A 16,361-nucleotide genomic window follows, 5' to 3' on the forward strand; every position below is an offset into this window, starting at 1 on the left:
GAATCCGTGTTTGGTCTGTGTGTCCGTTTTTTCCCATATTCCACGGACACTGCTCAGCTGAAAGCCAATTTTCAGAGCATCTCCGACCAATGGCCCGTAAAACACTGACAGAACACGGATGGCTTTTCACGAAGCCACTGACTTCAACGGGCTTGTTCGGTTCCCTCACCGACCAAAGTGATATTTCCACGGAGCCGCTGTTAGAAGAAAGACAAGGATGTGTGAAATCAATGGGTATGTGGTGTCCGTAGAAAACGCAGATGGCAGGCGTCTTTGAAAAATTGAAATGTGAACGAGGCCTAACGGAGACTTCAGGGGCGGCCTCCATTTTAGATTCAGTCTTAGACTAATTTCACACGAGCGAGTTTTCGGTCCGGATGCGATGCGTGTTGTGGGCAGACAGCATCCGCACCGAATTCGGACCCGTTCCTCACACTGGTTCTGTACGTACAGTATACGGCCGGTGCACGGAGGGTATATACGTCTGTACGTACAGTATACGGCTGGTGCACGGAGGGTATATACGTCTGTACGTACAGTATACGGCCGGTGCACGGAGGGTATATACGTCTGTACGCACAGTACACGGCCGGTGCACGGAGGGTATATACGTCTGTACGTACAGTATACGGCCGGTGCACGGAGGGTATATACATCTCTGTACGTACAGTATACGGCCGGTGCACGGAGGGTATATACGTCTGTACGTACAGTATACGGCCGGTGCACGGAGGGTATATACGTCTGTACGTACAGTATACGGCCGGTGCACGGAGGGTATATACGTCTGTACGTACAGTATACGGCCGGTGCACGGAGGGTATATACGTCTGTACGTATAGTATACGGCCGGTGCACGGAGGGTATATACGATACGTCTGTACGTACAGTATACGGCCGGTGCACGGAGGGTATATACGTCTGTACGTACAGTATACGGCCGGTGCACGGAGGGTATATACGTCTGTACGTACAGTATACGGCCGGTGCACGGAGGGTATATACGTCTGTACGTACAGTATACGGCCGGTGCACGGAGGGTATATATACGTCTGTACGTACAGTATACGGCCGGTGCACGGAGGGTATATATACGTCTGTACGTACAGTATACGGCCGGTGCACGGAGGGTATATACGTCTGTACGTACAGTATACGGCCGGTGCACGGAGGGTATATACGTCTGTACGTACAGTATACGGCCGGTGCACGGAGGGTATATACGTCTGTACGTACAGTATACGGCCGGTGCACGGAGGGTATATACGTCTGTACGTACAGTATACGGCCGGTGCACGGAGGGTATATACACGTCTGTACGTACAGTATACGGCTGGTGGGTTGTGCGGAGGGTATATACGTCTGTACGTACAGTATACGGCCGGTGCACGGAGGGTATATACGTCTGTACGTACAGTATACGGCCGGTGCACGGAGGGTATATACGTCTGTACGTACAGTATACGGCCGGTGCACGGAGGGTATATACGTCTGTACGTACAGTATACGGCCGGTGCACGGAGGGTATATACGTCTGTACGTACAGTATACGGCTGGTGCACGGAGGGTATATACACGTCTGTACGTACAGTATACGGCTGGTGGGTTGTGCGGAGGGTATATACGTCTGTACGTACAGTATACGGCCGGTGCACGGAGGGTATATACGTCTGTACGTACAGTATACGGCCGGTGCACGGAGGGTATATACGTCTGTATGTACAGTATACGGCCGGTGCACGGAGGGTATATATACGTCTGTACGTACAGTATACGGCTGGTGGGTTGTGCGGAGCGCTCACAGCTAATCATTAACTCCAGCATCAAGACATCCATGTCAGCAGTACAGGCACATGACACTGCAGGGGAGCGGCGAGGGGGCCAGCGAGACACAACTCCCTCGTCACCATGAGAAGGCCTGTGTTATCAGGTACAGCCCACTTCACAGCGGCTCAGGTACAGCCCGCATCACAGCGGCTCAGGTACAGCCCGCTTCACAGCGGCTCAGGTACAGCCCGCTTCACAGCGGCTCAGGTACAGCCCGCATCACAGCGGCTCAGGTACAGCCCGCTTCACAGCGGCTCAGGTACAGCCCGCCTCACAGCGGCTCAGGTACAGCCCGCTTCACAGCGGCTCAGGTACAGCCCGCCTCACAGCGGCTCAGGTACAGCCCGCCTCACAGCGGCTCAGGTACAGCCCGCCTCACAGCGGCTCAGGTACAGCCCGCCTCACAGCGGCTCAGGTACAGCCCGCCTCACAGCGGCTCAGGTACAGCCCGCCTCACACCGACTGTCTCATTCAAGTGAACGGGAGAGGAAACTGTAACGACCCCGCAGCTCCGCTACAGTGCAGAGCGCGCGCCGGTACACACTGAAGAGGACGCAGCACGAGGCACCGTCTCCAAACAGATGAGGGGCGGGGGTGCTGAGAGTCAGACTGCAGCCCATTTCTATAAAGAGTCCGGCGAGGTTTCGCACGACACGAATCAAGGCTAAGAACGTAAGGCGATGGACAGTCGCCACAGGGAGGACTTCCGAGGCCCGAGCAGCTAATTGCGCATTTATCTAAAGTACTAACAATGGCGCAGGTTTTTACTCAGTGGGAACGTTTCATTCGATTCCTGGATAAACACTAGAAAGCGCGGTCACATCGGCGCCATCCAGCCATTTTAACCGTTGCGTTTTCCAGCAGTGATGAGGTTAACAGGGCCGACACGGGAATGTTTGCTGCTCGTACTGAGAGCGCCTTTTGTCAAGGAAGTCAACAAGAGCCGACTTGTAGCGGGAGCTGACGTTCAGAGTGATCGCCCCGGGCGGCATCCGGAGCCGAATCTGGCGTTTTATTCCGATATCTGTTCACACAGTGAAGTGAGGAAAGCTGCAGGAATCAGGTCTGATCCCGAGGAGGTGGGGGAGGGGTGGAGATGTCCGCCAATGCATGGGACTGCAGCCTAACGCACTCCATCCGCGGTCTCCAACCTGGGGTCAGGGCTCATTCAGACGGGCGATGTTCATGTCCGGGCGCCCGCCTGATCCCGCACTGACCTATCACCCCATTCTAGAGTGCGAGAGAGCGGACATGGACGTCGCCCATGTGCGGTCCGTTTAAACGCAAACCAGTTACCTATTGTCCACCTTAAAGATCCCTTGGGTGCCGACAGCTTAGGATGCTGAGAGCTGTAGTTCTGTAACAGTGTTGCAACAGCTGGAAAGAGACCTTTAGGGGTTATTCTGATGGGAGTTGTAGTTTTGTAACCCACAGGTTACAGATATAATGTGTCCGAGTATTATAACCCATGTAACTAGTAGTGAGGGGCGATACTTCAGGGCTTCGTCTCCCAGTGTTCCCAGTCCGTCTTTCTACTTTACTGGTATTAGTGAATACGGGCATGGACACATTAACGGTATATAGTATATACTTAAAGGGGTTGTGCAGCCCCCCCACCTAGCCGGACCTGTAAAGGGAAGGTCAAGTACCTGCTCCTTCTCCCCCCCGGTCTGCGATGCTCGGCTCCCTCACCACAGCCAATCACTGACCGCGGAGGAGACCGGATCCCCTCACGACAAATGGTCACATGATGCAGTGACGTTTACAGCGAGGGAGCCCTGCGGGCCTACATGCGCTCCCACAGCCACCACAGAGGCCGCCACTTTTTCATAGTGTGAAAGCACGACCACTGCAGATGGACTGCAGGGTGGTCGTAACCATGGAAGCGAGCAGTGTGTAATGTGATGGAAAAATGAATCCAGCCAGCAAAGGAGGCAATATGGAGAATCACAAGACATTAGGAAGTGGCTTGTATTAACTCCCTCTACATGGCAAATGCCAGTTACTGAAGTCAGAGGACCCCTTTAAGCATTACAGCAAGGCCACAAGTGATGCTTCTGCTACCAGGGATAGCTGGGATTTGTAGTTCTAGTTCGCCGTTCCTTCTTTCTCCCCTTTTATTTCCCTCCTGATCTCTGACGGAAACTTTCTGTACAGGTGAAAGTTTCTCGGCTCCGTCCTCGCTGTTTGGCGTCTTTAGACCGGGGTGAAAGTCCAGGGCTGGCGTGTTCCTGAGACTTTAACCCAATAAAGTGATTCTTCTTACGCAAGAGCGTTCAAACATGATGTTGGGAAAGAGAAAGGCAAAAAAAAAAAAAAACTTGTATAGGGAAGTGAAAAAACTGACTGCACGCCATAAATCGTGACGATACGAAATCACTAATACGCGGCTCAGCCAGATGCCTCTTCCATCAGATTTACTATGGGTTTTAGATACTTTTCCGGCAAAATTGCTTCAAACACACCCACAACCGATTCAAAATTTTGCCACTAGATATTGGTGTAAAGGATGCCAAGCGCGAGGTGGCGTCAGGAAGAGAACGGCTTCTGACGCGTTTACCAAGACACACAAACTCCATTCGACGGAGCGGCCGCGGTGAAAAATAAATTATTGGACGCATAGCCTGCCAGTCCGACCGTAATAATACAGCCGGGGTCTGACCCTGCTGACATCACTGGGACAAAAACGCCAACCAAAACGGACTAATATAATAGCGTAAAGACGTAAAACAAAACCTCTATAAATGCAACCGACGGGACCGAGATTTTCGAAATCTGTATCAAAAAAATAACATAACTGTTCCATTGACTGAAAACGGGAATCCACTGCGTAGTTCACACAGCGCCGATTTCTGTGAAGAAAAAAGAACCCGCCAAACAGCGGCCACATGGGGGTTCATCTCATCGACTGGGACAAAATCAGCGGGTGGATCTGCCTCACCGCAGATGGCAAAACCAGGGGGTCCGCCGAACATCATCGCAAATACACGTCAGGTCACAGAAGCGCTTGTGATGTGTAATAGACGCCGTATTGAAAGGGGCTCATAGTGGGGGAGGGGAGCGGCACCTCTAGAACGCCCACCATTCCCTAAAATAAAAGGGGCAGTGGAGTTTCGGAGAACCGTGCCCCTCTATGTAGGTCACAAAGTAATTGGAACCAATAAAACCATTCACCTGCGGCGACGAACGCTGCGATTCCACATTCTTCTAGGACAGTGAAAAAGACTTAATGGAAATCCAGCCCCAATTTGGGGACGCCCCAGGTACGAACGCCCCCTGACGCATCACCTTACATGATGATATGTGGACTATGCGCTTTATTTGCAAAACCTGGAAGGTTTTCACAGCGGGGAAGAAGCGTCCAGACAGCGGAGGAGGTGCAGGGGGATCCTCCCGGCGGTCCGCTATCTGCCACCATTGTTCAGCCACAAGCGATAGGTTTGTTTCTTTCCTAGTGTACACAATTTCCTGGCAAACAATAGGAGCTGAAGCGGCGGGAGGTCTTAAATTACATTTACACAGGTCTAATCCTTTACAATATCTATTACTGCATCTAAATCCCCGGGCAGCTGCGAGCGCTCACAATCCGGTAACACGTCTAATGACGCCATTAAGATATCGAAGAGATTCGAGAGCGGTTTTACTATGCGGAACTTGAGAGGCGCGGATCGATTGGGGAGGGGGCCAACGTTCCACCGGGGACTCTTCCGTCTTTGATAGTGAGCAGCCACTGGGCATCAATGGCGCCGATGGCATCAATAGCGTTCGTGCCGTATACAGGACACGGCGCGGGCTCCGGCCCTGCTTTCCAGCCGCAGAATGGGCACTTTTGTGTCTGTTCCTGATGAAAATCTCAGGGGCCGCAGGTTAAATAGCTTATAGTTTAGAGCCAATTTTAGGAGTTGGCAAGTCAAGCAAGGGTTTGCCGGGCCTGCGCTTTCTCCGATTCAGAAAGTTCCTGGAATCTGAGTCACCGCTTGTGAGAGGAGAAATCTGCACTCGGTTCAGGAGAGGGTAAGCGTGACGGAGCAGAGATCCTGCAGGACTGACACCTGTAAGGCTACTTTCACATTAGCGGTTTGTGCGGATCCGTCATGGATCTGCAGAAACGCTTCCGTTACAATAATACAACCCCATGCATCCGTCATGACCGAATCCGGTTGCATTAGGTCTTCTATAGCCATGACGGATCCATCATGAACTCCATTGAAAGTCAATGGGGGACAGATCCGTTTTCTATTGCGCCAGAGAAAACAGATCCGTCCCCATTGACTTAAATTGTGTGTCAGCACGGATCCGTCTTGCTCCGCACCAAATTGCAGACAGAAAAACGCTGCAGGCAGCCTTCAGAGCGGATCCTTTTCCAATCAGAATGCATTAGAATGGAATCTGATCCGTTTTGGACCGCTTGTGAGAGCCCTGGACGGATCTCACGAACGGAAAGCCAAAACGCTACTGTGAAAGTAGACTAAGCGAGAGGAATCTGCTATATAAAACAGACAGTGCAGGGGTGACACCCGTATCTGATAAAATTCTGACATATTACACAAAGTGCAGGAACATACACCAACTATACAGGAGAAGACGAGCAGTCCTCATCTACACCAACTATACAGGAGAAGACGAGCAGTCCTCATCTACACCAACTATACAGGAGAAGACGAGCAGTCCTCACCTACACCAACTATACAGGAGAAGACGAGCAGTCCTCACCTACACCAACTATACAGGAGAACACGAGCAGTCCTCACCTACACCAACTATACAGGAGAAGACGAGCAGTCCTCACCTACACCAAGTATACAGGAGAAGACGAGCAGTCCTCACCTACACCAAGTATACAGGAGAACACGAGCAGTCCTCACCTACACCAACTATACAGGAGAACACGAGCAGTCCTCACCTACACCAACTATACAGGAGAAGACGAGCAGTCCTCATCTACACCAACTATACAGGAGAAGACGAGCAGTCCTCATCTACACCAACTATACAGGAGAAGACGAGCAGTCCTCATCTACACCAACTATACAGGAGAAGACGAGCAGTCCTCACCTACACCAACTATACAGGACAACACGAGCAGTCCTCATCTACACCAACTATACAGGAGAAGACGAGCAGTCCTCATCTACACCAACTATACAGGAGAACACGAGCAGTCTTCACCTACACCAACTATACAGGAGAACACGAGCAGTCCTCATCTACACCAACTATACAGGAGAACACGAGCAGTCCTCATCTACACCAACTATACAGGAGAAGACGAGCAGTCCTCATCTACACCAACTATACAGGAGAAGACGAGCAGTCCTCATCTACACCAACTATACAGGAGAAGATGAGCAGTCCTCATCTACACCAACTATACAGGAGAAGATGAGCAGTCCTCATCTACACCAACTATACAGGAGAAGACGAGCAGTCCTCATCTACACCAACTATACAGGAGAAGACGAGCAGTCCTCATCTACACCAACTATACAGGAGAAGACGAGCAGTCCTCACCTACACCAACTATACAGGAGAACATGAGCAGTCCTCACCTACACCAACTATACAGGAGAACACGAGCAGTCCTCACCTACACCAACTATACAGGAGAAGACGAGCAGTCCTCATCTACACCAACTATACAGGAGAAGACGAGCAGTCCTCACCTACACCAACTATACAGGAGAAGACGAGCAGTCCTCATCTACACCAACTATACAGGAGAAGACGAGCAGTCCTCACCTACACCAACTATACAGGAGAAGACGAGCAGTCCTCATCTACACCAACTATACAGGAGAAGACGAGCAGTCCTCACCTACACCAACTATACAGGAGAAGACGAGCAGTCCTCATCTACACCAACTATAGAGGAGAAGACGAGCAGTCCTCATCTACACCAACTATACCGTTTGGTTTTTTTCGGCTTACAATGGTTTTAGTGCCGGATCCGGTTTCTCCATTTTCCATATAATACAACCGGATCTGTTCTGAACGGATGCAGCCTGTTGTATTATTAGAACAGAAACGTTTTGCTGCCGGATCTCAAAACCATACAGCAAAAACGCTTATTTTAAAGTAGCCTAAAGACACCATTTCTGTCAGACATTATATTACGCTCAGCAGATTCCTCCAAAGGAACCGTCTACTGTCTATGGTCTATAAGACATAAAGATGGAGACTTATGTCCGCCAAATCCCGCCGTGTTCTCGAGGGAGATAAGTGGTGTCTGGCAGCAGCTTATTCCCGTCTCCCCTTTCAGAAGGCGTATAGAGGAGCTCGTCAGGAACAGCTGCCGGACAATGGATATTGAATGTGCGAGGCCACCTTCAATGAACGCACATGAAGGTTCTGGTGCCGGCTGCAGCCACGGACCCCATTGATCTATTTGGCATACAGTAGGATTGTGCAGCAGATTGCACTTTCCTATTCTATGAGCCACTGCAAAAAAAAAAATATATATATATACGGCGCTACATATTTCTTTACATCCTGGCCTTTACAGTGGCGTATACCACCTATATAGCCCCAGCAGGATGTGGACAGAGCCCAAGGGGGCAGCACGGAGGCCCAGTGGTAGCAGGGAGCCTTGCAGCTCAGGAATTCTAGGCATCATCTGCAGGTAATATTAGATTGTGAGCTCCAGTGGTGCCAGCAACCGATCGGAGTACGATTAGAGGCAGGTACAACACGGCCTTTTTTTTTATCTATTTACTAGTTTTTTTTCACCTTTCTCAGTATTTTCCCTTTTGATAACACAAGAGATGAAGGTGGAGCTTTGTTAACCACAGATAAGGCTGAAAAACACAGATAAAAAGGCAAAAACACACACAGAGTACACAACCCGGGCGTAACAGGAAAGTCCTGCCAATAACACGACATCCCCAAATATGATGTGACCGATTATTTGCAAGGGTTCAAATGCAAAAAAAAATTAAAAAAATTCAGCAAAATGGAAGATAAAGCATCAGAATGGCGGTAACTCATGGCACCGCGCAGCATCAAGTACACGAATAAGAAGGAATGCAGAAGAAGCGTCTGTGAGCTGAACCGTACGCCGGCAGTGACATTGTCACCTTCTCGGGGGCCTCAGGACCATTGTCCCCGGGGCCCTATCTAGAGGTCAGGTTATAAAGTGCTTTGATGGCCCCTAGAAGAGGGCTGACCCGTGTCTTCTCCCCGTGACTCCGGCTTTTCTCTTCCAAACAATGGGAATTAGTTTAGCCCCTGAGCCAGAAACAGTGCGGCCATTACCATATAAACTGGTTTAATTGGGTCCTTCTATTGTTCTTTTCTTTTTCCCCAACCTTAGCGAGCGGCCTGAGAGCAAAAACGTAATTCTAGCCAAAGACGACCGCGCGACTTATCCCAGAATAAACATCTGCCTCTCGGAGACTCCTGTTCCTCTTTATCTTAGGGCTCAATATGTCCTCCTTGGTGTTCACTGTAGTTCTGGTATGCCATACATGAAGCAGGAGGATTAGGCTGAACACAGACTCCAGAACGTGAGCCGACTACAACGTAACACCATTTCCTTAGATCATCTCTAATCAACGCTACGTCTCTAAATCCATCGTACCGCTCCGCACAGAATACGTCTTTACTCTTTTACCAAAACCTGCCAGAATGAGGACAAATGAACGCCGTGGTCTCTTTGCCCTTAAAGGGTTTGTGCCACAAAAAATATTCTACATTTCTTAAACCAGCACCTGGATCTGAACACTTTTGTAATGTAATGTAATAAAAATATATACTGCAGCCACTGAGCTATTCACTAAATGTATCTGTGTGGAGTCACCTGCCGTTTCTTCTTTTCCTTATTTTTCTGTCCACCTCACTGAGGTGGTCGCACGCGCTCAGTTTAAATCTTTAGCTGCCACCAGCTATGTTTACTGTTAGAAGCTGTGACAGTTACCGGGAAAGCGCTACAGCAAAAAGGATAGGGAGAGAGCTGCAGCAGAAAGGACAAGCCCCCTGAGCCGTGATAGGAAGAGAGCTGCAGCAGAAAGGACAAGCCCCCTGAGCAGTGATAGGGAGAGAGCTGCAGCAGAAAGGACAAGCCCCCTGAGCTGTGATAGGGAGAGAGCTGCAGCAGAAAGGACAAGCCCCCTGAGCTGTGATAGGGAGAGAGCTGCAGCAGAAAGGACAAGCCCCCTGAGCTGTGATAGGGAGAGAGCTGCAGCAGAAAGGACAAGCCCCCTGAGCAGTGATAGGGAGAGAGATGCAGGAGAAAGGACAAGCCCCCTGAGCAGTGATAGGGAGAGAGCTGCAGCAGAAAGGACAAGCCCCCTGAGCAGTGATAGGAAGAGAGCTGCAGCAGAAAGGACAAGCCCCCGCCCCCTGAGCTGTGATAGGAAGAGAGCTGCAGCAGAAAGGACAAGCCCCCTGAGCTGTGATAGGGAGAGAGCTGCAGCAGAAAGGACAAGCCCCCTGAGCTGTGATAGGGAGAGAGCTGCAGCAGAAAGGACAAGCCCCCTGAGCTGTGATAGGGAGAGAGCTGCAGCAGAAAGGACAAGCCCCCTGAGCTGTGATAGGGAGAGAGCTGCAGCAGAAAGGACAAGCCCCCTGAGCTGTGATAGGGAGAGAGCTGCAGCAGAAAGGACAAGCCCCCTGAGCTGTGATAGGGAGAGAGCTGCAGCAGAAAGGACAAGCCCCCTGAGCCGTGATAGGAAGAGAGCTGCAGCAGAAAGGACAAGCCCCCGCCCCCTGAGCTGTGATAGGAAGAGAGCTGCAGCAGAAAGGACAAGCCCCCTGAGCTGTGATAGGGAGAGAGCTGCAGCAGAAAGGACAAGCCCCCTGAGCTGTGATAGGGAGAGAGCTGCAGCAGAAAGGACAAGCCCCCTGAGCTGTGATAGGGAGAGAGCTGCAGCAGAAAGGACAAGCCCCCTGAGCTGTGATAGGGAGAGAGCTGCAGCAGAAAGGACAAGCCCCCTGAGCTGTGATAGGGAGAGAGCTGCAGCAGAAAGGACAAGCCCCCTGAGCTGTGATAGGGAGAGAGCTGCAGCAGAAAGGACAAGCCCCCTGAGCCGTGATAGGGAGAGAGCTGCAGCAGAAAGGACAAGCCCCCTGAGCCGTGATAGGGAGAGAGCTGCAGTGGAAAAGACAAGCCCCCTGAGCCGTGATAGGGAGAGAGCTGCAGGAGAAAGGACACGCCCCTGAGCTGCCAGTCTGAAATAAATCTAGCAGAACAACTGGAGCAATAAATGGGGAAATCTCTGGATCCATGTGAGGTACAGGACTTGTTCAAGTTTTGTTAGAAAGAGATTGTCATGCCCTCCCTATATGATGCCTGATTTTCATTTTTTGCATTAATCATGGCAGAACCCCCACAAATTACGCTAAGGCTACTTTCACACTTGCGTTGTTCTTTTCCGGCATAGAGTTCCGTCACAGGGGCTCTATACCGGAAAAGAACTGATCAGGTATGTCCCCATGCATTCTGAATGGAGAGTAATCCGTTCAGTTTGCATCAGGATGTCTTCAGTTCAGTCGTTTTGACTGATCAGGCAAAAGAGAAAACCGTAGCATGCTACGGTTTTATCTCCGGCTAAAAAAACTGAAGACTTGCCTGAACGCCGGATCAGGCATTTTTTCCCATAGGAATGTATTAGTGCCGGATCCGGCATTCAGAATACCGGAATGCCGGATCCGTCGTTCCGGTATGCGCATGCGCAGACTGAAAAAAAAGGTGAAAAAAATAAATGCCGGATCCGTTTTTGCCGGATGACACCGGAAAGACGGATCCGGCATTTCAATGCATTTTTTCGACTGATCAGGCATTTTTAAGACTGATCAGGATCCTGATCAGTCCTACTAATGCCATCAGTTAGCATACATTTTGCCTGATCCGGCAGGCAGTTCCGGCGACGGAACTGCTTGCCGGATCTCTCTGCCGCAAGTGTGAAAGTAGCCTTAATCCTAATAATTGCAGTTACCGGCCTTAAAAATCATCAAACTCAACAACGGCGTAAGGAATGCACTGCGAGATGGTCACGGTTGTAATAATGAGCGCTCAACCAGTGGGCTGACTAGTGGCTCATCGGCAAATCCCAAATATTTATGGAAATCCCAGCACCCCACCAGAAAATAAAAATAATAAAAAAAAATAAGCTACTGTACAAATCTGCAAAAAGGATAAAAAAAAAATAGACATTCTATATAAAACTATGCAAAAAATAAATAAAATAAAAAACTGTAAAAAAAAAAATATTTAAGAATCCATATAATAAATATGAATGACGACCTCCGAAGAATCTACAGAACTTCTGGATTTTAAATACGACATCTTTCATAAGAAGGAAAAAATACCAAAAGTGCCCCAAAATATCCCAGTCCTGTGAGCACTGCTGAGAGAAGGGCCTCAGCGCAGCAATAATATAGGCATAAAAATGCCCAAGTCTTAAAAATGCCACCGTCATGAGGGATGGCGCCCTGTGACTCCCCCATTGTAAACTTACACTTAAGTGAGGGTCCTTCCAAGGTCATGTCTGAGGTCACCCGTTGTGACAAAAGAACACAGGGCCCTCCACATCTCGCCCACAAGGGCGGGTCAGTGGAAGAAAGGGCAACGTGGAAAGCAGAGATGATCTCCGCAGGGTGAAAGGTCACAGATGTCGCGCTGCGTCTCTCCTGTTCAGTCCCAACGTGCATGAATTCATGGTCATTACGAAAAACCTGTGGAAAAAAATAATACATCGCTGCCGCACGCCCTGCAAGGCTCTTTATTTTGCTTTTTTTAATTTTTATCTTTTTGTGATTTTTGGGGGATTCCGCCAGCACACAGTGGGCCCAGTTCGCATATTTTCACTGGTTTATCCTTGACAGCAATGTCTTCTCTTTTCCTCCCGGCTATTCACGCTCGCTCTCGCACCTGCTTGCTCACCCAGACTCATCCCACATCTTTTCGGTCCATTTCACGCTCGCTGGGCAGCAGAGTTAAACAATTGCTCTATAAAACTGGACGACAATGGCGGAGAAAGCGTCACCTTTTATTTACCAGTCAGGACGAGCTTATTCTGCAGCCCCTGAAGGGTTAATGCACTATAGCGGCACTTTGGATAAACGCAGCAAGAATCGGGTGAGATTGCGGGGTCTAAAATAATTACGCCAAATGCATTACTGCGCAGGTGATTAGTATAAAGTACAGGGCTGCCTGGATACGGAGATAATGGGGATCAATTATTACAGTTTAGAAAATGCACGCTGAGTGCGACATCCAGGGCCCGGCCGTCCGGTATTTTCCGCCATTAGTTAAAGGAGCTGAAGGAAAGCGCAAGGGACCGTCGTTGACGGAAGGTATGTATCACCAAGGTTCCTGGTCTCGGTGCAGCAAGAGCCAGTTTTCATGTGTCAGCAGCAGTTGCTGTTTGACACCTTGCTATTTAGTATAGCTGTAATAGCTGATCCAGGACGGCTCTTACTGGGAGTAGTCAAAGTGCTGGGTGGGTGACTACTTCCCACGTTCCAGGCCAGGTCTTGACTGGCCTATATATAAAAATAAAAAAAAAACAGCCAGCAATGTCAGCTGGTGGTAATTACCTCTCTCTCTGACAGACGAGCTCTGGCAATTGCTGGATTGGGATCTGAGCCGTGTGCTAGGCTGGAGGCCTGCTCTGTCCTAAGCAATGCCGATCGGGTGTGAACCAACTCCTAGGATAACAGGTCGTACTGTTTTGTTGCCATAAGTGTGAATAAAACACTGACGTTTTTGAGTTACAAACTGGTCTTTACCTCTATACTGCGTCCGCTTGTCCCGTCTACCAGAGCGAATCCCAAACCAGGCATTTGAACGCAATGATGGGAAGGAGAATCCACACAAGAAAACGTTCCTGTTCTTGCAAATATTCCCGAACCTCACCGTGCCTCCATTTCTTCAATGGCCCAACAATGGGAAGAAACCCCCTCCTCGGCCAGCACTTCTACCCCCACCCCCTCCTCGGCCAGCGCTTCTACCCCCCCACCCCCTCCTCGGCCAGCGCTTCTACCCCCCACCCCCTCCTCGGCCAGCCCTTCTACCCCCCACCCCCTCCTCGGCCAGCCCTTCTACCCCCCACCCCCTCCTCGGCCAGCGCTTCTACCCCCCACCCCCTCCTCGGCCAGCGCTTCTACCCCCCACCCCCTGCTTGGCCAGAGCTTCTACCCCCACCCACTTCTCGGCCAGCGCTTCTACCCCCACCCCCTTCTCGGCCAGCGCTTCTACCCCCACCCCCTGCTTGGCCAGCGCTTCTACCCCCACCCACTTCTCGGCCAGCGCTTCTACCCCCACCCCCTTCTCGGCCAGCGCTTCTACCCCCACCCCCTGCTTGGCCAGCGCTTCTACCCCCACCCACTTTTCGGCCAGCGCTTCTACCCCCCACCCCCTTCTCGGCCAGCGCTTCTACCCCCACCCACTTTTCGGCCAGCGCTTCTACCCCCACCCACTTCTCGGCCAGCGCTTCTACCCCTTTGTATGTGTTTTTTTCTCTTTCCTTTTTGTAAGAGAAAATTCATCTTTCCATTTGCGTCCTCATAGCAACGGCCGCACGCACTTGAGCGGAAAGAGGAATGAATGGTCCAATTAGAAAGCACAATTAGCAGCGAGAAGCGGCGGATAACAGAGGGAATCCGCGGAGCTATTTTAATTCACGATAACAATAAGGACGACGATCAATGGGCTGCAAACAAGAAGTCAATAAAGTAGATTCAGAACAATATTATCAACCAACCCAAGAGAACGGCCGGAGCCCAAGAGACGCCACAAGCCTCTCAGGGGAAGAGTTACCCTTTACAGATGGATCACATTTTAAAAGGGAACCGCTCTTCGGAGAAGTCACCCCTGACCGATTGCCATCCCACTGGCTGGTGCATCAAATCAGTGAGGCTGAGACCGCCACATAGGCACCATAGGTGGGAGTAAATACCGCCCTGTAGGATCTCAGTCGGAAGGAGATCCACCAGCGTGACTTCTCCAAAAGGCAGCTCCACCCTTGGGACTCAAGCCAAACCAGAGAGTACAAGAACATGAATGGAAACCTGCGTCCTGGATAAGAGGTTGGGGGCCTCAATCCTGCAGATAGGTTCGCTTTTAAGGACTTCGGCCACCCACAAGGCACGGAGCGCTGGTATTCAACCCCATGAGTTATATCAAATGTCAGATCTCTTACAGGAATACATGGACCATTGGGGGCGAGACTGCAAGATTCGGCAATAGTACAGGAGCTCTTGCTACACCCCGAGAACGGTGAATAAATACGGCGCCGATTTCTTTCTTTCCCTCTGTGCCGTGAATGGATGAACGTCTACAAGGCAAGAAAACAAACAAAACAAGAAATGCACAAAGAATCCAAGGACTTCCCCCTCCTCAGCATTAATCGCAACGTGCACCTCAGTAAATAGCGCCGCGTAACAATACAGAGCGGCGCAAGGCAATTATCAGGACGACTGCGCAAGGAGAAGGCTGAACGAGAAAACTGTTCCTAAGGAGGAACCGAAAGAAAATACCATTGTGGGAGAAGAAGTGAAGGTTACTTTGCCATTTAAAGGGATGAACACTACGTCTTCTAAAAAGAAGCCGCCAATGCTGATCCCACAATGATATAAAGCTCTACAGGACGTGGAGAAAATACTAACACAAAAGATTGCTTCCCCCCCCCCCCCCAATATTGGAACTATTATAGTCCGCAAACTATAGGATTCTACAAGCATAAGCTAAAGCACTGAAGCTGAAGGAAAGGTCACGAAATGTAAAAACAGCAAAAAAGATGCCACCATCATATATGATCTATAGGGTGTGTCCACACAGGGCGGAGATTCTGCCGAAAGCACGGAAAGACGGAAATCAGTGGCTTTTCTGCAACATGTAAATGGGGTTTTGAAAATCCATCTCTATGTATTGTACTGTAAATTGGCGAGAATTTGTAGTCAGTGGCCATGGACGCTCAGTGGTCAGCAGTGGTCAGTGGTCAGCAGGGCGGTCAGCCCGGGGTAAGGTCTGCATTCAGTATGAAGGATTCCTCTACGTCTCCTGTGTGAGGGGAGACGTATAATGGGCCACAGACCTCAGGGGCCACACGGGCTTCTAGGAGCACTACCGTCTGGGACCTGAACGTAGACCATCTGGGTTATTTGGTGCTACTGTGGCCAGACCTCGTCAGATACCTCGTCCCGGTCCATTTGTGGACCCAAGAGTTTACAATTCAATCTACCGGTCAGACGCCCAACGAGCAGTCACAGTCTATGTGATTGACGTGGCTCTTGGTTTCCCAGTGAAGATAAGGATCACTAACCCCGAAACTAAGCGACTACCGCTGCGGGTAAAAGTAACGACAGCACTGACCATCTACGACGCCTCGCAACCCCATCGCTTTATTCATCCGACAATAGGGCCAATAAACAAGGCAAGGGCCCCATACAGTCTGATGCCGCATGGTCGCCGAGAGAAGCAGGACATCAACCATACATGGCCCCTACCAAACCCAACCCAATAGGCACAGGGCGTGAAGGTTCGCCCTGTGCCAGGACACCCCCTGCTCGACCAGCGCTTGTACCCCCACCCCCTT

At 50.4% G+C, this 16,361-nt stretch overlaps 1 protein-coding gene across 3 annotated transcripts in view; it reads right to left on the minus strand.

The window, feature by feature from the left end:
- The window catches only part of RXRA (retinoid X receptor alpha), a 129,790-nt gene that overhangs the window by 100,271 nt on the left and 13,158 nt on the right, over positions 1-16,361 (minus strand). The gene's annotated exons all lie outside the window — the stretch shown is intronic.

This window comes from Bufo bufo, chromosome 8 (assembly GCF_905171765.1).
Source record: "Bufo bufo chromosome 8, aBufBuf1.1, whole genome shotgun sequence".
Classification (NCBI taxonomy): Eukaryota; Metazoa; Chordata; class Amphibia; order Anura; family Bufonidae; genus Bufo; species Bufo bufo.